The sequence below is a fragment of the Bubalus kerabau genome, chromosome 6 (genome assembly GCF_029407905.1).
Source record: "Bubalus kerabau isolate K-KA32 ecotype Philippines breed swamp buffalo chromosome 6, PCC_UOA_SB_1v2, whole genome shotgun sequence".
NCBI classification, from domain to species: domain Eukaryota; kingdom Metazoa; phylum Chordata; class Mammalia; order Artiodactyla; family Bovidae; genus Bubalus; species Bubalus kerabau.
This window is the reverse complement of record NC_073629.1, coordinates 24,081,994-24,105,594: the sequence shown is the minus strand read 5'-3', so window position 1 is coordinate 24,105,594 and position 23,601 is coordinate 24,081,994.

Here is a 23,601-nt window from a genome sequence, read left to right as displayed (position 1 = left end):
CCATCTGAGCTACCAGGGAAGCCCTTATTTAGTGCCTACCATGAGCTAGATGATGACTCATTGGAAAAGACCCTGATGCTGGGAGAGATTGAGCGCAAGAGGAGAAGCGGGCAACAGAAGATGAAATGGTTGGATGGCATCACCGACTCAAGGAATGTGAGTTTGAGCAAACTCTGGGAGATAGTAAAGGACGGGGAAGCCTGGCATGCTGCAGGGGGTCCATGGGGTCACAAAGAGTGGGATGCCAGATACTATTATATAGACCGTAGGCATATTGTTATAAACAAAATAACTTAAAAAATAAGCTAACCTACCATATAGCTCAAGGAACTCTACTCAGTGCTCTGTGGTGACCTAAATGAGAAGGAAATCCCCAAAACAGGGGATACATGTATACATATAGCTGACTCACTTTGCTATACAGCAGAAACTAGCTCAGCATTGTAAAGCAACTATAGTCCAATAAAAATTAACTTAAAAAATAAGCTAGCACAAAATTAATCTAGAAGGTTTTATTACAAGGTAATTTTGGACATTTCCATCACAAATTCATATCTTCTACACAGATTTCCAATTTTCTCTCACTTTATAGCCAGATTTTTGGGGTATGCTCAGGCAGTCTGTCAAGTAGCTTGTCCCAAACTATTGGCAATCTTAACTTACAAATGGGTTGTGATCTGAATCTATGCTTTTCGAATTATCTGTGTTTTTTTCTAATTAATTTATTTATTTTAATTGGAGGCTAATTACTTTACAATATTGTGGTGGTTTTTGCCATATATTGACATGAATCAGCCATGGGTGTACATTTTTGTTTGTTTGTTTTTTAAAAACTTTCAAGCTATTGTGGTCTGCTACCTGGTCCTCCTGCATTGGACTAGGGCATAGTTCAGGCCCCACGTGACTCGCTGTGTGAATTCTGCAACCCACAAACTTGTCCATACCCTGCTCAGTGACCCAAGTTAACTGATGACCCGTGTGTATGTCATAGCATTCTTAATTTGCTCTGAAAGTTTAAAAGTGCTGCCTCTCAGTTTCTGTACCCTCAATTTCAACCCTGCCCATAGAACACAAGTTGAATTCCCTCACTTAATGAGTCCCTTAGTAAAAGAGTTTTGAGGAATTTGAAACAAATTATATAGTGATTGCATTTTTGCTGGCCCACTGATGCCTATATTGGCCATGCTAGCTTATAGTTTTCCTATAAATAGACCCTAGACTATGTGGAGGCAGGAGAATGAAGATGTATAAGACTATTTGGCAGGTCAGTTTTTTAAATAGTAAATGCTTCTTATTTTCCCCCTCTTTTTCATTTTTTAAAAAGATTTCTTTAGTCAGCTACCTCCTTATCCCAGTCTCAACTCAGGCAAATGAAAATTAATGTTAGAGTCCCTCAATTCTTTATCAAGTTCTTGCCAGAGATAATCCAACCCCCTCAATTTCACTAGCCCTAAATAGATGAAGCTATTTAGCATAAATCATAGCTTAAGCTAACCCGAGGCTTAAGGACTGGATGGGACTAGGAAACAGAAGAAGCCTTTGTCTCTGATTCATTGGCTGAACACTGGACCTGGCTTATTCTGGACGTCCTCCAGCCCCCAATGAGTATGTTTGCAGCCTTATATTACAGGGCTTTTTTCCTAGGACTTTTTTTTTTTCAATCCTCATCTTTGCCCTTTCTTTGCTTTGACACCATTAACTCTATCTTTTCTGTAAATAAACTTTCTTTTTCAATGGCTTCCATGACTCTACATTGGGTTTGTTCTTACTTCTATATTTTATGCAATTTAGTCATTGTTGTCTCTTCCTCCACTCTCTCCTCCTTTCCCAAGGGCCTCATCTTGGACCTTCTTCCCTCACTCTCACATGATGCTCTCATCCTCCCCTATGGACTCAGTTATCATCTCCATGTACTCATGACCTAAGTGCCTTCCTGAGCATGAGATACCTAATTCCAACTGCTTTCTCAGCTTACTCATGTAAGTATCTTACAACCATCACACACTCAGTGTTAGACCTCAGAAACCTCTCCTTCCTGCATTTCATATCAGGACACTGCTATTCACTTAAACATTCAAGATACGTGCTTGGAATCATTCATGATTCCTCCCTTTTCCTCATTCCTCATCTTCAGTCAGTCGCCATCCATCATTCCACCACTGCTGTGTTTTTCCAATAACTCTCTTTTTCTGCATCTCCACTGCCTCACTTCAGGCTCTCATCCCTTCTCACCAAGATCAGTCTCAGTTCTCTGGACCCTCAGGTCAGCAATGCCTTCCCAGGGCTCAGCTCCCAGTCTTGTCCATCTCTAGTGCAAGCTGCCGCTCAGTTGCTTCATTGCTCTTTCTTTTGACAGGCAGATCTAATCATTCATACTCTTGAATACTAACCTTTGCAATTCTTCTTTCTTTAGCTCTTTATAACACAATCAAATGTTTTTCTTTTAATAGATTACCAGGACTTTCACACACAAGCCTTGACTGACTTTATTTATAGACTCTTCTAGTTAAATGACAACAAAAACCAAACATTTTTCAAACTTGCCACCATTTCTACCATTTCTCAGACCTCTGCATTCTATTCTTGCCACCAGGTATGAGCCAGCCCCTGCCCCTCTACCTAGATGGGTCGTCATTCAGTTGCCTGTCACGTCCGACTCTTTGTGACCCTATGGACTGCAGCACACCAGGCCTCCCTGTCCCTCACCATCTCCTGAAGTTTGCCAAGTTCATGTCCATTGCATCGGTGATGCCATCCAGCCATCTCATCCTCTGATGCCTTCTGATGGGTTACTAATCATCTAACACTTGGTGTATTCTGGGGCACTCTCCAAGCACTGGTCCCTGCTCCTTCCATTAGTCACTAAATTATGTCTGACTCTTGCCATCCCATGGACCATAACCTGTCAGGCTCCTCTGTCCACGGGATTCTCCAGGCAAGAATACTGGAGTAGGTTGCCATTTCCTTCTCCAGAGGATCTTCCTGACCCAGGAATCAAACCCAGGTCATGGCAGGCAGATTCTTTACCGATGGAGCTATGAGGGAAGCCTATAGCACTTTGTAGGGAGCCTCTATGGCAGTTGATTCAATGGAGTCTAATGAGCGAGGTGCTGAGTTATACTCTAAAGGTACAAAGAAGATGGTACTGCCATCAAGGAGCTTACCTCTAATTCATAAAGACATGAGTATAAGCAGAAAATACATTTATTTATTTTTAAGAAATCAACATTACAAAGTACTACAGGTGCTATAGGAGAAGTATAGGCAGGGCACGGTGAACAATAAACAAAGGAAGGCGTGTCCACCTCTACCTGTGAGACTGGAGCCTGGAGGAGAGAAACCTAAGGAAGTGTCTTATAAAAAAGACAACCCTCCTAACAGGTGACGAAAGGAGGGGATTCCAGGCATAGGAGAGCATAAGCAAAGGCCTGACAGGATGAAGCAGCAGGTCATGTTTTGAGAAAAGCAACTGGTTCTCTATGGCTCCCCCGGGGTATCAGCAAAGATACAGTGAGACAAGAGGTCAGAGAACAAAGAGGAAGATTTTCCTTAAAAGCAATGAGGAGCCACTGCAGGGTTTTGTCCACTGCAGAAATATAACTGCAAGTTATATTTTTAGCAAGATCATTCTAGCAATAGTGTACAGAGTATAACATAAAGCTTTTTGGTAGTGGGATAGTCTGTCAAAAATCTATTTTCCCTATTAGATTTTGAGCTTGTTGATGTCGAGTATATCTCTTTCATTTTTATCTTCCTGATGCCCAACACACTCATTCATCAAGCAATAAGAGATAGGCTACATTATACTGGTGCCAGAGTATGGATCTATTCCTGATGCCCAACACACTCATTCATCAAGCAATAAGAGAGAGGCTACACGACACTGGTGCCAGAGTGTGGGTCTAAGAGTCAGGGGAACCGAGCTCTGAGCCAGGCTGTGTCCCATGATGAGACATCAGCAGGTCACTCTCTGCTTCACTTTCTTCATCTATAACATGGTGGTTTATTCAAGATCATCTTTCAGTTCTCTTTTGCTCTAACATTCTGTAATTCTATAAGGGAGGATCCTTTTTTTTTTTTTTTCAAAGCTTGCAGTCAATATTTGGGAATACGAACAACAAATCTGCCTCTGGTTTATAGAGGTGTCAAGAGTTTATTGCACCATGAAGCACAAGTTGACCCAAAGGTTATATAAACCACTCTGAATAGTGAGCCATGATTCTGGTTATGTTGTTCACACAGTAAAAGGATAGGTTCTTTGTGCTGAAGGGGTACAGAGTTGTCTCCTCAAATTCAAAGTCTTTATTGAATTTGTTACAATACAATACTGCCCAAATGTTTATTCCTTTTTTAAAGGAAAATACACAGAACTTAGATTATTATTATTAAAAGCCTCTAAGTGATAAGACAAATACATTTGGAAACCATTAGAAGCTTGAGAGACCCAACAGTTTTATCCATCTTAAATTAGTTGTCTGTCTATTAGCTCAGCAGGATACACAAAGCTTTATCAGGTTCCTGATGGCCCTTTCATAATTTTAATATACCTTTGACTTGGTAGAATATGCTCTGACATTGCTGCTTCATCAGTGTACTACTAGCCTGATTACCAGAAGTTAAAATTCAGGATCTCTATCACAAAGCCAATTCTATTAACCAAAGGGGGGGAAAAGACAAGGACTTTTGTTAGCCTTCACAGTATTTGATTTTTCTTTATAAGACTATAACCTTCAGGGACTTTCCTTGTCCAGTGGTTAAGACTTTGCCTTCCATTGCAGGAGATGCAGGTTTAATCCCTGGTCAGGGAGCTAAGATCCCACAGGTCTTGTAGCCAAGAAACCAAAACACAAAACAGAAATAGTATTGTAATAAATTCAATAAAGAGTTTAAAAATGGTCCACATTAAAAAAAAATCTTAAAAAGGGAAGACTATACCTTAAACTCTCTTCAACTCTTTTTTTTTTTTTTTTTTGCTGATAATACAATTTTACTATCTTTTACCCAGACGTTTTTCTTAATTTAAAACAAACTTCCTCAGTTTTCTTCTCTACTGTGGTCTTTCTCCATTGATATTGGGATACAATTATTTAAATTTAATTCATCAGAGATTTTGTTTCTAAATTTTTAAGTTTAATGTCTTATTAGCCTTTTCCTAATAAATGATTCACTCTCTAGTATTGAACTCAAATATATAAATTATCTAATTTCTTAATGTACTATCTATTCATAAAATAAAATTCTCACTCTGAGCACATTCTCATAATAAGCAATGTGCCTGGGTTTCCTTTTATTGTAAAGCAGCTGATAAATTTGTGCCAGGGCATAGTTTTACAGGATGGTTTGTAAACCAGCCACGGTAATTTGAAGATGCTTCAGTTGAGTCATGCCTTCTTTAGAGCAAATCTTTAGACGAGGAAATGAGGCCTGTTTATTAGTGGGTGGACATGAAGAGAAAGACAGTGGTGACACCACCCTTCCCTTATTCTTTCACGGACACTCTTATGCTCCAGGTGGGCGGGCGTAGCCTGTGATGCTAGTGATTCCTTGGGCTTTGACTTAGCTGAGCAAGGGCCCTGTTTTCAGTTGCTTGTTCTTAGAGACTAACCCAGCAGAGTGTGTTTGGGGTTCAGAATATAGCCAAACACACAAGGTGTATGGTGCAGCAGTCCCACCTCCAGAGAGGGGCTCACCCTCTTACAGTGCCCCTTTGTTGACCTCTCAGCCCTCCTATACGTGGGAAGAAGTGGGACCGTCCCTGACTGGTCCATCTCCCTGACACTGTCATTTAAGCAGGGGCTTATTTTCATTGGCTCATTTACCCCAAACCCATGAAGAGCATCTAATTGTCATTTGTCAAACTACATATGAAATATATTTGGGGGTATAAGATTAATAATCTTGAGGAACCAAAAAAGTGCCCTGGCCAGGTTACCAAAGTTCTAAAGAAAGTTGTAAAATTCACAGCAAGTTTCAAACCAAACAGCACTGTCTGAAACTTAAACAATTTACAGTGTAACTTTAGCTTCTCTTTCATCTCATGAAGAAAGTCAAAATAATTCTAGAAAAATTCCCAGTATACAGGGTTGTACTTATTGTTCCTTTCCTCATCACCAAAGTGAGATTTTCAAATAGCTTTCTTTTAATACCCTTGCAAGAAATAATAATGGGAAGGAGAAACATCATGCCAGATGAGTTTCTCCTCCTCATCATAGTCCTAGCAGAAGCTGGAGAAAACAGCATGATAAGGGCTACTAAAATGCTGTGCTCTGTGTCGTGCTTAGTCACTCAGTTGTGTCCAACTCTTTGTGACCCCATGGACTGTAGCTCGCTAGGCTCCTCTGTCCATGGGGATTCTCCAGGCGAGAATATTGGAGTGGGTTGCCATACCCTCCTCTAGTGCATCTTCCTGACCCAGGAATCGAATCTGCCTCTCCTGCATTGCACTTGGATTCTTTATTCCTGAGCCACTGGGAAGCCCAAAAAATCAACTATACTTCAGTAAAAACAAAAAATATCTGAGATGCTGACCCTCAGCTCATGTAAGAATGGCCTGCTACCATTTTTCCCTCACAAAAGTAATTCTATACTTTTTTTGTTTCTTAAAAGGTTATTATCCAAACAATTATCTCTTGTGGAAAAAAAAGACAGCAAAAGATGGTTTAAAAAACTAAGCATGTGGCTTTTAGAAACAACGTTAATGAATTTTGAAGGGTAGTAGGTAATCATGCAACAAACAGGTGCCAAACATTTAAACATCTAAGAGCTGTTTGGACAAACCATTTACTTGGAGATGTATACTGGGAAAACAAAGTCTGCAGAGCTAAGGTAGCATACGCTGGCTACCGGTGTGGCTCAGACTGTCTGGGCAGGACTGCGGATTGTCACCCACTACCTGTGAGATCTTGGACAAGCTATTTCTCTGTGCCCCTATTCCCTCCTAGGTAAAATAGAAACAATAATGGTACCTACCTCATAGAGTTTGATGGAATTTGAATAAGTTAATACATATTAAATGTGTAGAAAACTGCCTGACATAGAATAGGCACTTAATAAACGTGAAGTTGAAGTATACTGATTGATTCTGCTTTAAAATTCTTTGTAGCAATGGATGGCCTAAATTTTTAAGGGGGTGTAGGACTAAGACTTGGCTTCCCAGGTGGCGCTAGTGGTAAACAAGCAGCCTGCTAAGGCAGGAGATGTAAGAAGATGCAGCTTCTATCTCTGGGTGGGGAAGATCCCTTGGAGAAGTGCACGGCAACCCACTCCAGTATTCTTGCCTGGAGAATCCCATGGACGGAGGAGCTGGGTGGGCTATAGTCCATGGGGTTGCAAAGAGTCAGACACAACTGAAGTGACTTAGCGTTCATGCTTACAGGACTGAGACTTAAAATGATACAGACCACAGATCTAGAAACTTTTAAAAGGAGCTCCTAAACATCAGTCTCCTGGAATCTTTGTTGTTTATCTTAGAGCAGGGATTGAAATCTTTTCAGTTAGAACCCATGCCTATAATCATTTTTCCATAATTAAATATGATTTAAAACTGAACTTTCATTTTGGTTCCTCCTCTTGCTTCTTTTACTATTCTTTCCTCTTTTTCTACTGGTATAATTATCTTTTAATTCATATAATTTGAGTTTCAGGTACACAAAAGACACTGGCTACATGCTGTGTAAGAGTCTGTAGCCTGTATAGGAGAGTGATTGAAATAGACTATTACATAAATCTTATGAGTATGTGCTGCTGCTGCTAAGTCACTTCAGTCGTGTCCGACTCTGTGTGACCCCATAGACGGCAGCCCACCAGGCTCCCCTGTCCCTGGGATTCTCCAGGCAAGGATACTGGAGTGGGTTGCCATTTCCTTCTCCAATGCATGAAAGTGAAAAGTGAAAGTGAAGTCGCTCAGTCATGTCCGACCCTCAGCGACCCCATGGACTGCAGCCTACCAGGCTCCTCCATCCATAGGATTTTCCAGGCAAGAGTACTGGAGTGGGGTGCCACTGCCTTCTCCGTATGAGTATGTACAACACTGTTACTAGGGAAAACACATTCCACAATGTCAAATAATTGTTTGAGTATTCATCTCTATTCTATTTAATAAGTCAAGGAACTAGGTTGTTGATTTCACTAGCTCTGTTCCTTCAATTCCCTTCTTGGACCATGGAAAATAGGAGTAAACTTGTAGGCACACTCGCAGGGTGAAATGGGTGAACACCCTAACTTGGGAAGTTCATTGCCAGGCTGCCCTTATGAGTCAAGTGGTTACCAAATGTAGAGTCTTAAAGGGTTTTGGGTGGGATCATCTCTCCAGATTATCTATGCACTGACCTCTACCCTTGCAGTGATTTAAAATCCCTACACTCTACTGTGGCTTCCCCGCTGTGACTTCGGTTTGGCCGTATAATAAAGAGGTGATGAATCATGCCCTTTCCCCTATTTGCTGCTGCTACACTTGTTTTAGACGATTATCAGGCCCAGTAATTTAGGCACATTGCTGCTTTTAAGATTGAAAATTGAAAGTCCCTCCCCTCCACAAGAAAATGTCATAACTGTATATATAGAAATGACTTATAAGACACTATAAAGTCGTTAATTTGCTTATCAACCATAAATAAATAATACTAAGTTGAGCATAGAAAATAAACAGAAATTTCCAGGACAATCTAAGAGTTGTATCAGCCAGGCCGTGTCGTCCCCAACCTGACTGCTCTGCTCAAGCCACAGTCTGCCTCTTGCAGATGCAGCCATTGCCCAGTCCTTGTGCCAGTGAGAGCCCGATGTCATTCCAGTTCTTTCTCCAGAAGAGAGGGGAGAAACAAGGAAATAGTTTATTAGGAGCTCGACTCCCAGCACTTAGCCCAGTGCCTGGCACAGAGCCTGGCACATAAAGAATACTCAGTAAATATTGATTGAGTGAACAAATACACTACCACCCCCAGAGCCAGTATCCAGTGTGGTTTGGGATGGATGTTGCCTTCTGACACTTCTTGTATGTATTACTTCCCAGTTTCCCTACCTGCCTCTCACCATGTGTGACTGACCATCCTAGCTGGCCGTTCTGATCCAGTCATCTGCGGTTCCCCTTCCAGAACCCCTGGAAGAATCACAGCATAGTCTGCAATACCAGCTGATGGGTCAGGGGTGAGGGAAAGGTGGAGGTGGCCTGACTTTGTCACCTGGATCCTATAGTTTTTTTCCCTAACCAAAGGCCTGTTTCAGGGATCTTTTACATTGCCCAGGGACTTCTGATTAACAACCCCCTGAAAGTGAAAGTGTTCGTAGTTCACTTGCGTCTGACTCTTTGTGACCCCATGGACAGTATCCTGCCAGGCTCCTCTGTCCATGGAATTGTCCAGGCAAGGATACTGGAGTGGGAAGCCATTCCCTTCTCCAGGCAATTTTCCTGACCCAGGGATTGAACCCAGGCTCCTGCATTGGAGGCAGATTCTTTATCTTCTGAGTCACCAGGGAACCACAACAATCCCTGGGTCCTAAAATGTTAGAATCCCCTCTCGGACTTCCCTGGTGGTCCAGTGGTAAAGAATCCAGCTGCCAGTACAAGAGACATGGATTTTATCCCTGGTTCCAGAAGAGTCCACATGCTGTGGGGCAAATGAACCCTTGAGTCACAACTACTGAAGCCGTCACACCCTAGAGCTCTTGCTCCACAACAGGAGAAGCCACTGCGATAAGAAGCCCGTGCAATGCAACGAAGAGTAGCCCCTGCTCACCACAATTAGAGAAAGCCTGCAAGCAGCAACAAAGACCCAGTGCAGCTAATAAATAAATAAATAATCTTAAAAAAAAAAAGAAGAAGAAGAATCCCTTCTCCCCAAGTCTTTGTACTCCTTGACTCGTTCCTTGGACACTATTGCCAGAGTCTTCTCCATGTAAAGATACAACTTTGACTCCTTCTCCATAAGGTATTTTACTCTCATCTGTTTCCCAATTAAAATCCAAGTATGAAATCCACATTAATATAATTTTATCATGCATGTGTGCTTGCTAAGTTGCTTCAGTTGTATCTGACTCTTTGTGACCTATGGACCGTAGCCCACCAGGCTCCCTCTGTCCATGGGATTCTCCCGGCAAGAATACTAGAGTGGCTTACTATACCCTCCTCCAGGGGATCTTCCCGACCCGGGGATCAAGCCTGCATCTCTTTGTCTCCTAATTTTACTGTAAATATGCTCAAAGCTGCAAAGACTTACATTTACTTGCCTGTTTATTTCTCTATTTTTCCCTGAAAGGAAATGAAGTTACCTCCCTCTTAGAAGAAATCTCTCTTTTCCCATTTAATTTTTATAGGCTACTTCTAGCAGTGCATTGAATTCTGTGCCCATGTTTCTAATCAGTCTTCACAGCTTCTTTCCTTTCCATCTCTTTTTTCCTGTTCGCATTTCTACCGTATCAGTTATGGCTTTTGTTAGCTGTTGCCTCAGCTTTGGCAACACCTTCTACACAGTCTTCTTCCTTACTTACTTACTAGACCAGTTTATTCTGACCTTGGCTCTTATCATCGACGAGGCTTGGGGCAAGTTGCTTTTGCTCTAATCCCCAGTTTCTTCTGTAAAATAGGCATATTATAGTATGGACTTCATAGGGTTATTATAAACGCAAGCACATATTCTAGGTTCCTCCAGGCTACAAATCCAGATGCTAATTAAAAATCTTAATGGTTCTCATCCTTCCCCAGAGATTTCAGAAACTTACGAAATGGATGAGCCCAGTGACCACTGAGTGTTCTGTGCCAACCGCTGATCTAGGCTCTGGGTACACAGCAATAGACCCATAGACCTGGACACTACTTCCATGGGCTTACATTCTACAGTAGGAAAAAGACAACTTTTTAAAAAGAGGAAGAAATAAGCAAAATTATGGTACATGAAATCCTGGTAAATGCTGTGGAGAGAAATTTGGGGGGTGGTACTAGGGGGTGGGGAGCTTGTTTTTATTCAGGGCAGGAAGGTGCTGTTTGTGCAAATACCGTCATTGAAAAACGTGTTGTTGAGTCATTAGTGAGCAACTCTTACCTGCGTTCTTGAATCAGTTACGCCATCATGATTGTTCCAGTTCACTTAGCCTAACACCATGACACAGGCTCTGCTAGCACCAGGGTGAGCTAGAAGCCCACACCCATGCCTCATTCGGAGCCCTGCATTGTTCCCCCAGTCAACGATGCTTCTGAAAAACAGGAAGTAAGAGAGTCCATTTTTCAGCATTAATGCTCAAGGTAAAGTATTACTGAACTCACTAAAGTCAGCTAGTGTTACCTTGCTGTGAATTAAACAAAAACATTTTCTGCCGCTAGAGCTGGCCCCGTGGTGCTGGTTTTGTGGGACATCTAGGGCTGGCTAGCCCCTGTGATACCTGTCAGCATCCTCTCTCAAAACAAGAAAGGAAAAGCTCTTTTCCTGGATGCTACACCCTTACCCACTGGGTGATAGGCCCCAGGGCATTTCAGAGTTTCATAAAATGGCTCTTTCTATTACACAGAGGCCTCTCTTTGTTTTCTTCTGGAAAGACAGACACACATGAGGAAACTGAGTTGGGCCCTGCTGCCTAACAGGCAGACTGGCCATGGCCTTGCAGGACTCAAGGCCAGTCTTAACTATTGCAGACCCCTTCCTCAACAGGCTGTGCTCTCCCTAGGGGCCCCACTGTACCTGCCCACCACTGTCTACCTCTGGGACTATCCCAGACATGTCTATGCACAACCCAAACCCTTCTGAAGCCAGAATTTGAGTTTTCCCCCAGCAAACCCTTAGCCCCCTTGTACACCAATGGATGCCAATTATTTCTTGAGAGGAAAGGATATTGTCTTACTCTATATCACAGATATATCTGTCTTAATTCTGGCCTAGCTAGGACTTTATATTACATAGTAATAGAAATACTGTTAATCAAGTGATTAAAACAATTCTTCTGTTTAGTAGGTGCTCAAAAATGAGTTAACTATCATAATTATGTAGGTAGCTGGATTACAGGGAACTATATATTTATTCTTTATAACTTTTATTTTTTCAAAATGTTTTACAAAATTAGGTATTGTATAATCACAAGCAAACTCTTAAGTTAAAAAAAAAGCACAAATCTTGATATGTAGATGATTTCTTCCCCTCCTTTTCATCTCAGAAGAGTAGTCTATTCTTGCTATTTCCACTTCCTCAACTTGCTTTTATCTGGTTTCTACCCAAACCATTCCTCTAAAATTGCTTTCACTGAAGCCACCAACTATTTCTTACTGTCATTCCCTCAGGAATATGTTGGGGGACTGGGAAAGGGAAGCACCCTCAGGCACATGATAACTTGGAACAGAGGGAATCTGAGTAGAAAGCAGGGGGCAAAGGAGCAGGGTGGGGGGGCCATTTCATCCAAGTTGAAAGCATGATTCAGAACCAAAGTTGAATCCAAACACTTACCTTGTCCAAGAATCAAGCAGTCTATTCAGAAGCCAACTCACCTAAGTAGAAAAGAGTCCAAAAAAAGCCAACTCCAAAGAGGTAATAGGTGGCACACCAATGCAGTCCCAGAAGAAAGAGTGCAAAGAGATTGCAGGCCAAGTGGAATTCCAAACTTAGCAAGTTACCAGCTGCATTTACCTGGTGTTCCTGGGAATGCCTGATGAACAGTTGTAACTTACAAAGTTACTTTTCAGAGATGAGAGATGGGCTCCCAGGAGCACTCCTATACTGGATATGTCAACAAAGTGCCTGCCACACCCAACTTCCTCTTCAAGATGAAACTGCCCCACCCACAGCCCCCCTGCTCTGAGAAGCAGAGCAAGATTGTTCTCTACCCAGGGATGGCTCCTGATTGGACCAGGAACTGGCCCCTGATATTAGGCCTGCCCCTCCAAAAATCAGGGCTTGGATGGAAGAGATGAGTTTGGCCAATCAGCTTCCTTCTGGGATTCAACCTGGGAAATGCGGAGATAAAGGGGCAGGTGCTCTTGGAGACTGGAGTTGAAAGAATGACATATGATGGAGTGATGGCTGTGGAGGGTCACATAAGCCAAATCTATGAGGAAGCAGAACTATATGATAGGAAAGCAGGATTTATGAATAAGCAGCAATCACAAGGTAGAAAAAATACATGAAGGGTAAACAGAATTTATTGGTTGGAATAGGAAAAAAAGAAGCAAACCTGAAGAGTAGCTGGGAGGTAGTGTGCCACTGTTCTGTAGACTCTGTCATCTGGTTCCACTAAAAGCCACTTTCCCACCAGTCAGATTTCCTAGGACTCCTGTGTTCTTCGTTGGACCAACCCCAATTTCCTGAATTCCATGCTAGTATTTGTTGAGCATCTACTACTAGGCTTCCCTCCTGGTGGCTCAGACGGTAAAGAACCTGCCTGCAATGCAGGAGACCTGGCTTTGATCCCTGGGTTGGGAATATCCCCTGGAGAAGGGAATGACAACCCACTCCAGTACTCTTGCCTGGAGAAGTCCTTAGACAGAGAAGCCTTGTGGGTTACAGTCCACAGGGTCTTAAAGAGTCAGACATGACTGAGTGACTAACACTTTTATCAGCTAAGCATGGTTCTAGGTGTTTGGGCTCCATCAGTGAATGAAACAGGAAAGTAATTATAACAAATCCCTCATTGCTTTAAGTAGGATCTCTGTTTCAAAGGGCTAAATTAAAACATTCCTTGTGCCCTCACTCTTTCCCGTGGTCCAGTTAGTGAGGTCAGTCTTGATGTAATAATTAGTCTACTTCCTCTTGGGAATACCTCTCTTGTTTATTCCCCCTCATCACTGAGGTTGTGGCTGGAGATTTAGGAGTAGAGAAAAGAATAGAAGAAGCTGGGAGACTGGGCATGGAGGAAGTTAGCTGATATATGACAATGACAGCAAGGTGGCTGAATGCCCAGGCTTTAAATTAACATGAAATTTGGCTCTACTACTTACTCATTATGTGATCTTTGGCAAGTCAGTTTTCTCAGCTGTAAATTGGAAGTTAAATAGTATCCTCTTTATTGCATTGTTGTGAGGATTAAGTGAGAAAATATACACAAAGCAATTAGCACAGTACCTGACCCATAGTGAGAATTTAAGAAAGGACAGATCTCACTGCTGGTGGTGTTATTATTACCCTCAATCCTCAGCTTTCACTAGGTAGGTAGAATGAATGTGCTAGGGGAGAACGAGATGGCATCCCATAGTCAACTCTTCATTCTGAAGGCTACTTCCAGACAGAACTTGGTATACTCATCAAGATTCCTTCGAGTTGGTACATACCTTCTCAGATACTCTCTAGCTGCAAGAGTATCAGTAATGCAAGGAAGAAGGAGTACAAGAAAAGTGATAAGGATGAAAAATATTGTTGGAGAGAAAAGCAGTTCTGAAAGAAGGAGTCAATAATTTCTGAAAGCAAAATCTGCAGCAATGACGCTAGCCAGCGAGCAGTGGAAGAATGCAGGTATTCCCTAAGCACTACTCTTGTCATCCATTCAGGAACAGCAGGCTGGTGGATGTGGACTTGATAGTCCCAAGGGCTCTGGTTAGAAAGCAGCGTTTTAACAGACTGTGCAAATAGAAACTCTCTTTTACCCACCAGGGAGTAAATGGCTGCAGTGGAGGGAGGAGCAATGCAGGGAGGGAAGCATGCCTTCTTTATAAACCTGTTACTTCCAGGACAGAGTAATGACAGGCCAAGAGGGACAGACCAGAGATGGAAGGCCCAGAGGTGGGGTCCTGGAGGTGAATGCAGATCTGAAGGAGTCATCACTACTTTTTAGGGAGCCCAGGTCATCTTTACTTGAGGTCCAGGTGATCATGGTTGTTGCTGTTCAGCCACTAAGTCGTGTCCGACTCTTTGAAAACCCATGCACTGCAGCACACCAGGCTCCCCTGTCCTTCACCATCTCCTGCAGTTTGCTCAAACTCATATCCATTGAGTGAGTGATACCATCCAACCATCTCATTCTCTGTCACCCGCTTCTCCTCTTGCTGTCAATCTTTGCCAGCATCAGGATCTTTTCCAATGAGTCAGCTCTTCACATCAGGTGGCCAAAGTATTGGAGCTTCAGCTTAAGCATCAGTCCTTCCAATGAAGATTCAGGGTTGATTTCCTTCCGGATTGACTGGTTTGATCTCCTTGCAGTTCAAGGGACTCTCAAGAATCTTCACCAGTACCACAGTTGGAAAGTATCAATTCTTTGGTTCTCAGCCTTCTTTATGGTCCAACTCTCACATCCATACATGACTACTGGAAAAACCATAGCTTTGACTATCCAGACCTTTGTTGGCAAAGTGATTGTGGTAGTGTATCAGAACACATCATGTTGGAGAGGGCCACAGATTTTGTTTTGGTAGAGGAGCAGGTGGGTGGTTGATCTGAGGCTGCATCCTTCTCAGCAGGATGTGAACACCCTACTCAGATAGAGGTCTTCCTAGTATTTCATACCTCTCTGAGTTGCACCTAAGAGGCCCTGGATCTGGATTAGGAACACAGGTAGATGTCTGAAAGGTAATTTGGGCTGAATGACTGTGAAATACTCAAGTCAGGCTCTTCCAAGGTTGGATGTCTCTTCTACCCCTTGTATTCAGGCTTACAACATAGACCATTGCCCTGTGGTTCTGTTGCTGAGTGTGCAGCCAATGGAGCACCCAAGGCTCTTAAAATAAGGCAAGCCACTTGGCATAGCATGAGCTAAGCTTCCAGGCTGTTTCAGGCTACTGTAGACTGAGCTCACTATCATGCATTAGACCCCCAAGGCCTTGAAGACATCTTCACAGCAAGCCATTCTCCTTGGGGATAATGGAGGACAGAACAGGGCCCTGCTGGATCAGAAGCACCGATGTTAACAGCACCAGTGCAACAGTGTTAGGTTGAACTAAGACGGGTCCAAGCTGGGGGCTGCCACACAGGTTAAGAGGATAGAATCTGGAGCTAGAATGCCCACATTCAAATCCCAGCTTTTACCTCTTAGTAATTTTTTAACCTATGTGACCTTAGGGGAATTACTTAGTCTCTCTGCCTCAGTTCCCTCATCTGTAAAACAGGAATAGTAACAGCATATTCCTCATAGGGTTATTATAAACATTAAATGTACTGATACAGTTAAGGTCCTGTATTAATAAATTCAGTGTAGAAGGGTAAGTGCCAGCTAGTGCTATAATGGGGCAAAGGTGAAGGGAGTCCTGAGTTGCATGAAAAATTGTCCAGCTCGGCACTTAGGCCAACTTCCTTCTCTTTTTTAGGAGGTCATTACTAGGTCAGTTGCACAGAAAAGGGCAAAATGCTATCAAACCTCATTTGGAATGTCTATGTCAAGTGACCATGGCCTCTTACTACACAATGATAGACACCTGGCTACAGCAAACTGGAGTTGTCTGGAGGCTGTTTTGGAGGTGCTGATGCTTCAAGTAATCCAGAATTGCTGGATTGCGGATTATATGATGCACAGTTGGGTAGGGTATGTGTGGACATGTTCAAGGGTTTATTAGGACATTGTCCAGGAAATGCAAAACCATCCCCTGGAAAGTCATGCAGGATACCGATCACTGGGTGCTGCCACAGATCACGGTCTCTACAAGCTGTCTGAAGTGAAGTGTTAGTTGCTCAGTCATGTATGACTCTGAGACACCATTAACTGCAGCCCACCAGGCTTCTCTGTCCACGGAGTTCTCCAGGCAAGGATACTGGAGTGGGTTGCCAGGTCTAGACACTTCTAAAACCCCATCTTTCACTCTTGATCTTCCAAATACAGATGATGGAAGGCAAACAAAATCATAGGCATTCAGAAGGTCTAATTTCATGGGTTTTCAGGCACAGAGCTGCCCCAGGAGCATAAGGGGACCAGATAGGATCAAGACCCCAATAGTTCTAGCACAGACCTAGTTCTCTGCTTCTCTTCTTCACAAAGTGCCCCACTGCCTTCTTGGGGCAAGTGGAGACCAATGGATCTGAAGGCCTAGGAATTCCTACTGAGTCTCAGGTTATGGGGTTGTGGTGGACACCTTGCTGAATTTGAATTTCAAATAAATGATGAATAATTTCTTAGTATAAGTATATTCTGAATGTCTTATCTGTTGTTTATCTGAAATTCAAATTTAACTGGGCGTCCTATATTTTTATTCAATAAATCCAATAACCCTCACTGAGGGGTTGTAGTCAGGGAAGTCTGCTGGATACATGCCTACAGCTGAATATAAAGAGCAGAGATACTAGAGGATTCTGGTGCCCTTACCTCAGCTGCTAAGTCGCTTCAGTCGTGTCCGACTCTGTGTGACCCCATAGACGGCAGCCCACCAGGCGCCCCTGTCCCTGAGATTCTCCAGGCAAGAACACTGAAATGGGTTGCCATTTTATTCTCCAATGCATGAAAGTGAAAAGTGAAAGTGAAGACGCTCAGTCGTGTCCTACTCTTCATGACCCCATGGACTGCAGCCCACCAGGCTCGGGATTTTCCAGGCAAGAGTACTGGAGTGGGGTGCTTTCTCCACCCTTACCTCAGAGGAGCCCTCTAATACCAGTTCACTCTATACAGGTCCCTGGAAGTGGAGGAGGTCTGTATACTCATCTACACTATGGTTGAAGTTGGCCATTTCATGGACCAGTCATGTCATGGCTGTGAGAAAGTCCCAGTGGTGCCCATACTGGGGCCTTCCTGGCTACAGTTGAACAACTGTTCAGCATCCTGCTTTCTTGGCGGACATGAGAAGTCCCATTCACATCAGTGTCCTCTGTCTCCAAGTATAACTCTCATATCTCCATAAACTATTAGAGCTGGATTTTAATATCACAGCAACTGGGAGGACTCACCTGAAGACAAACAGCCAACAGGGTATTGTGAGGCTTGGCAAGGTCTGACCAACAACCTGTGATCTCAAAGCTAGCAGCCCTATTGTCAGTAATTAGCCACATCTACAGAGCAGATACGGAGAAGGAAATGGCAATCCACTCTAGTAATCTTGCCTGGAAAATCCCATGGATGGAGGAGCCTGGTGGGCTGCAGTCCATGGGGTCGCAAAGAGTCGGACACGACTGAGCATCTTCACTTTCACTTTTCACTTTCATGCATTGGAGAAGGAAATGGCAACCCACTCCAGTGTTCTTGCCTGGAGAATCCCAGGGACGGGGGAGCCTCATAGGCTGCTGTCTATGGGGTCGCACAGAGTCAGACATGACTGAAGTGACTTAGCAGCAGCAGCAGCAGCAACAGAGCAGATAGGGCTTCCGTGGCTTCAGATGATAAAGAATCTGCCTGCCAATGCAGGAGACGCAGGTTTAATCCCTGGGTCAGGAAGATCACCTGGAGAAGGAAATGGTAACCCACTCTACTGTTCTTGCCTGGAAAATCCTATGGACAGAGGAGCTTGGAGGGCTGCAGTCCATGGGGTCACAAAGAGTCGGACATGACTTAGTGACTAAAGAACAATAACAACAGAGAAGCCACCGCAGCCACCACGTGAAACCACATTCCTCATTTCAATTCCGGAAGCCGAGGTGCAGAAAATTAGCAGAAGACACAGCCTTGTGGATTGAGGGACTGTGTCCAAACTTATTTGCTCAGGTCAGGAGTTGAGAGTACGTAGTAACCACAGTAGGCATGTGGTGTAAGGCTGGGTTTCCTAAACTGAGAGAATAGGCCAGAACCTCAGACACATACACACAGGTACAGAGTCCAAGAGCCAGGTCACCAAGACCCAGAAACACAGACCTACTCAAATAGGTCAAAAAGTCAAGGCCGTCTCTGGAAGCAGAGCTCAAAGAGAATGAACCAACAATAGGCTGGTGTTTCAAAAAGTTAGCACATGACCAGCCACCTATGGTTCGTGTTTTACTCCTGGGGTTCTTGGTGGGGAATATGGCTGGTTATAGATGCTTCTAGAGAGATATTGTCAGGAACTAGGCCTAATTGTCAACACCCGAGGACCTTTCCCAGCCCTGCTCTTCAAGTATGCTGAAGTCGCTGCCCCTGTTAGACACTCTCTTTTCATTGTCACTCTCTACGCACTTGGCTACTCAGACGTACTCTTCTGGTTTCCTCCTACTTGTTCCTTCTCTAAGGGATCTTCCCCCAAGCCTTGAATATTCATATTCTTCAGTGTCCTACCCTTGACCCACTGTTCTTATCTTTTCTCTCTTTCTATAGTGCCTGGATGTTCTCATTTGCTGTCGTGGTTCCAACTAAGAGCATAATCAGTTGAAATGTGGGTTATGGAGATAAAGTTCTTGGGTGCTTTCTACAAATTCCTAGCTGTGAGACTTTGGCGAAGTTTTGTTTGCTTTTTTAAGCTTCTTTAGATTTCATATCCTTATCCTTATCTACACAGTGAAGACAAGCTACACAGACTAGAGATATGATGAACATTAAGTAAGAAAATGTATGTAAATTACTTCTCACATTGCCTGACATAGTAAATGTTCAATAAGTATCATCATAATAGCTATTACTTATTACTACTTATATGTAATTGAATTTCAAATCTTTGTTTCTAGCTCAGTACTCTTTTGGGAGCACATTCATAGTTAACCTGTCTCCTGCATGTTTCTACATGCATGTTCCAAAGACACCTCATGTTTATTGGGTCAAAAATAAAATTTGCTACTCCCTAAAACAAGAGAAGAGTGTGATAGGACCAACAAAGTGGATTTTCAGGGGACAGCTCTAAGAAGTTATAAAGTTCTGTTCTCTATCTAAACAAAGCAGAAACAAACACAAAATAAAACCTGCCCTTTCTTCTTCTAAACCTCCTGTCCTTCTCCGTTCTCTGTCTCAATAGTTGGCATTATCACTTATCACTCCTAGAGTCCTAGAAGCCATTCTTGATTCTTGCCTTTTCCTTATAATTTGCCACCCACCACAGCTCCTCAACAAATCAGTTATTAGAGTCATCTGACATTTTGGTCTCTTCAACTCTTTCACTTTATATTCTTCTTCCATTTCTTGCTAAAAATCTCTTGAAAAGGTAGCGATTCAAGGCCAAGTCCCTAAATGTGAGGAAGTTCATGACTTCAGTGGCAAAGACAGAGTCTTGTGGTACATTATGCTATTGTTCAGAATGTTCAGTGCCCCTGCCTGTGGGGCCTATAGGGAAGAATATACATCTCTGCCCCCACTGACATCTGGCTTGGCTACTGACTTGCATTGCCCCATGGAGTGTTAACATATGGGATATGTGCCAATTCTGAGCAGAAGCTACAAGAATTATCATTTTCTACCATTGCTCTTTCCTCCTGCTATGACATCACCATGTCCCAGTTAGGGCCTATTCCTGCATGAATGATGAATGAAATGATGAATGAAAAAGATGAAACAAGGCAGCAACCAGTACACAATGAACACACAACATGAACAAGAAATAATTTTTTTCATTGTTAGACTACTGGGATCATTTGTTATTGCATCATAACCTAGCCTAAAGGGATTGATACAACTCCTTTCCAGATTACTTATTGAATATTTGAAGCTAATGCACAGTAAGATGGAAATCGAGTCATAGTGATGTGAGGCATAGTGTTCTCCAACAACGTAAGAAAGCTGGATGTGCTGCCAAGTATCACAGATACTTCACACATGAAGGTTCTTCTTCCGATCAAAGTTCTGTTGGACAAAGCAAATCTTTACTGTTTCAAAGATGTTAGTAGTTAATGGGACTTTCCAAAAGAGGCCAGCAAACAAAATCAGACTTTAAAAAATCTGTGTCACAACAAGTGCTGGAGAGGGTGTAGAGAAAACAGAATGCTCTTGCACTATTGGTGGGAATGTAAATTGATACAGCCACTATAGAAGAGAGTATGGAGAGTCCTTAAAAAACTAGGAATAAAACTACCTTTTGTTGTTGTTGTTGTTCAGTTGCTCAGTCATATCCAACTCTTTGAGACCCCATGGACTGCAGCCAGGCTTCCCTGTCCTTCACCATCTCCTGGAGCTTGCTCAAACTCATGTCCATTGAGTTGGTGATGCCATCCAACCATCTCATCCTCTCTTATCCCCTTCTCCTCCTGCCTTCAATCTTTCCCAGCATTAGGGTCTTTTCTAATGAGTCAGCTCTTCCCATCAGGTGGCCAAAGTATTGGAGTTTCAGCTTCAGCATCAGTCCTTCCAATGAAAATTTAGGATTGATTTCCTTTAGAATTGACTGGTTTGATTGCCTTGCAGTCCAGGGGACTCTCAAGAGTCTTCTCCAGTTCAAAAGCATCAATTCTTCAGTGCTCAGCCTTCTTTATGGTCCAACTCTCACATCCATACATGACTACTGGAAAATCCATAGCTATATGGGTCTTTGTTGGCAAAGTAACATCTCTGCTTTTTAAAACACTGTCTAGGTTTGTCATAGCTTTTCTTCCAATGAGCAAGTATCTTTTAATTTCATGACTGAAGTCATCATCTGCAGTGATTTTGGAGCCCAAGAAAAGAAAGTCTGTGACTGTTTCCATTGTTTCCCCATTTATTTGCCATGAAGTGATGGGATCAGATGCCATGATTTTCATTTTTTGAATGTTGAGTTTTAAGCCAGCTTTTTCACTCTTCTCTTTCACATGCATAAGAGGCTCTTTAGTTTCTCTTCATTTTCTGCCATAAACATGATGTCATCTGCATATCTGAGGTTATTGATATTTCTCCTGGCAATCTTGATTCCAGCTTGTGCTTCATCCAGCCCAGCATTTCACATGATGTACTTTGCATATAAGTTAAATAAGCAGGGTGATTCCTTTCCCAATTTTGAACCAGTCTGTTGATCCATGTCTGGCTCTAACTGTTGCTCCTTGATCTGCATACAGGTTTCTCAGGAGGTAGGTAAGGTGGTCTGGTATTCCCATCTCTTGAAGAATTTTCCACAGTTTGTTGTGATCCACACAGTCAAAGGCTTTAGCATAGTCAGTGAAGCAGAAGTAGATGTTTTTCTGGAATTCTCTTGCTTTTTCTATGATCCAATGGATATTGGCAATTTGATCTCTGGTTCCCCTGCCTTTTCTAAATCTAGTTTGAACATCTGGAATTTCTCAGTTCACATGTTATTGAAGCCTAGCTTGGAGAATTTTGAGCATTATTTGCTAGCATGTGAAGTGAGTGCAATTGTGTGGTAGTTTGAACATTCTTTGGCATTGTGCTTCTTTGGGATTGGAATGAAAACTGACTTTTTCCAGCCCTGTGGCCACTGCTAAGTTTTCCAGTTTGCTGGCATATTGAGTACAGAACTACCATAGGGCCCAGCAACACCACTTCTAGGCATATACCCTGAGGAAACCAAACTTTAAAAAGACACATATACCTCAATATTCATTGCAGCACTATTTATAATAGCTAGGACATGAATACCAACCCAGATGTCCATTAACAGATGAATGGATAAAGAAGCTGTTGTACATATGTAAAATGGAATACTGCTCAGCCATAAAACAAAACACATTTGAATTAGTTCTAATGAGGTGGATGAACCTAGAGCATATTATACAGAGTGAAGTAAGTCAGAAACATAAAAACAAATATCCTATAATAACACATATATATGGAATCTAGAAAGATGGTACTGATAAACCTATTTATAGGGCAGCAATGGAGATGCAGACATAGAGAACAGACTGAGGTACAAGGGCTGGGGAGAGGAAGGAGAGGGTGAGATGAATGGAGAGAGTAGCATGGAAGCATATATACTACCATATGTAAAATAGATAGCCAATGGGAATTTCCTGTATGACTCAGGGAACTCAAACCGAGGCTCTGTGACAACCTAGAGGGTGGCATGGGGTGGGAGGTGGGAGGGAGGCTCAAGAGGGAGGGGACAGAGATATACCTACTGCTGACTCATGTTGCTGTTCGGCAGAAAACAACACAATATTGTAAAGCAATTATCCTTCAATTAAAAATAAATAAATCAAAGTCAGAAAGGAGTTTTTCTTAAAAAAAAAAAAAAAAAAAACCTGTTTGGTGTATACATAATGGGGAGGGGGACATAAGAAGAGCTGATTGAACTGAGAGCTATTTGGGATTCATAGAGTTACATGCTGAAAGGAAGTGGCATGTAGTTTAATGTGAGTTTAACATAAATGTTTTATTTAACATAAGTTTATTTGTTTAACATAAATGTGAGTTTATTTATGAACTATTTCAACACATTAGAAGAAATGTCAACAATTTGGAGGATGATAACATAATTTGACAGAAAAGCATCTTCCAGTTTTCTAACTCTACCGCAAGCCCCAAATCGACTGATCATTTCCAGGGCACACATCTTTGCTTGGCAACAATGAAGGAGACAACAACCATAGTAATAACAAATATTGCATACATTGAACTGTGTCAGCATACTTTAAACAGGACATTACTTTGCCCTTCTATGTGACAAATTTGCGCTAATAGTAGTCGATACTAAATACTCAATATTAATTTCTAAACCTTAGCATAATAACACTGGGGCCAGATAATTCTTTGATGCAAGGATGCCACGTGTATTGTAGGATGTTTAGCAGCATCCCCGGCCTTACCCATTAGATGCCAGTAGCGACTTCACTTTCACTTTTCACTTTCCTGCATTGGAGAAGGAAATGGCAACCCACTCCAGTGTTCTTGCCTGGAGAATCCCAGGGACGGGGGATCCTGGTGGGCTGCCGTCTATGGGGTCGCACAGAGTCGGACACGACTGAAGCG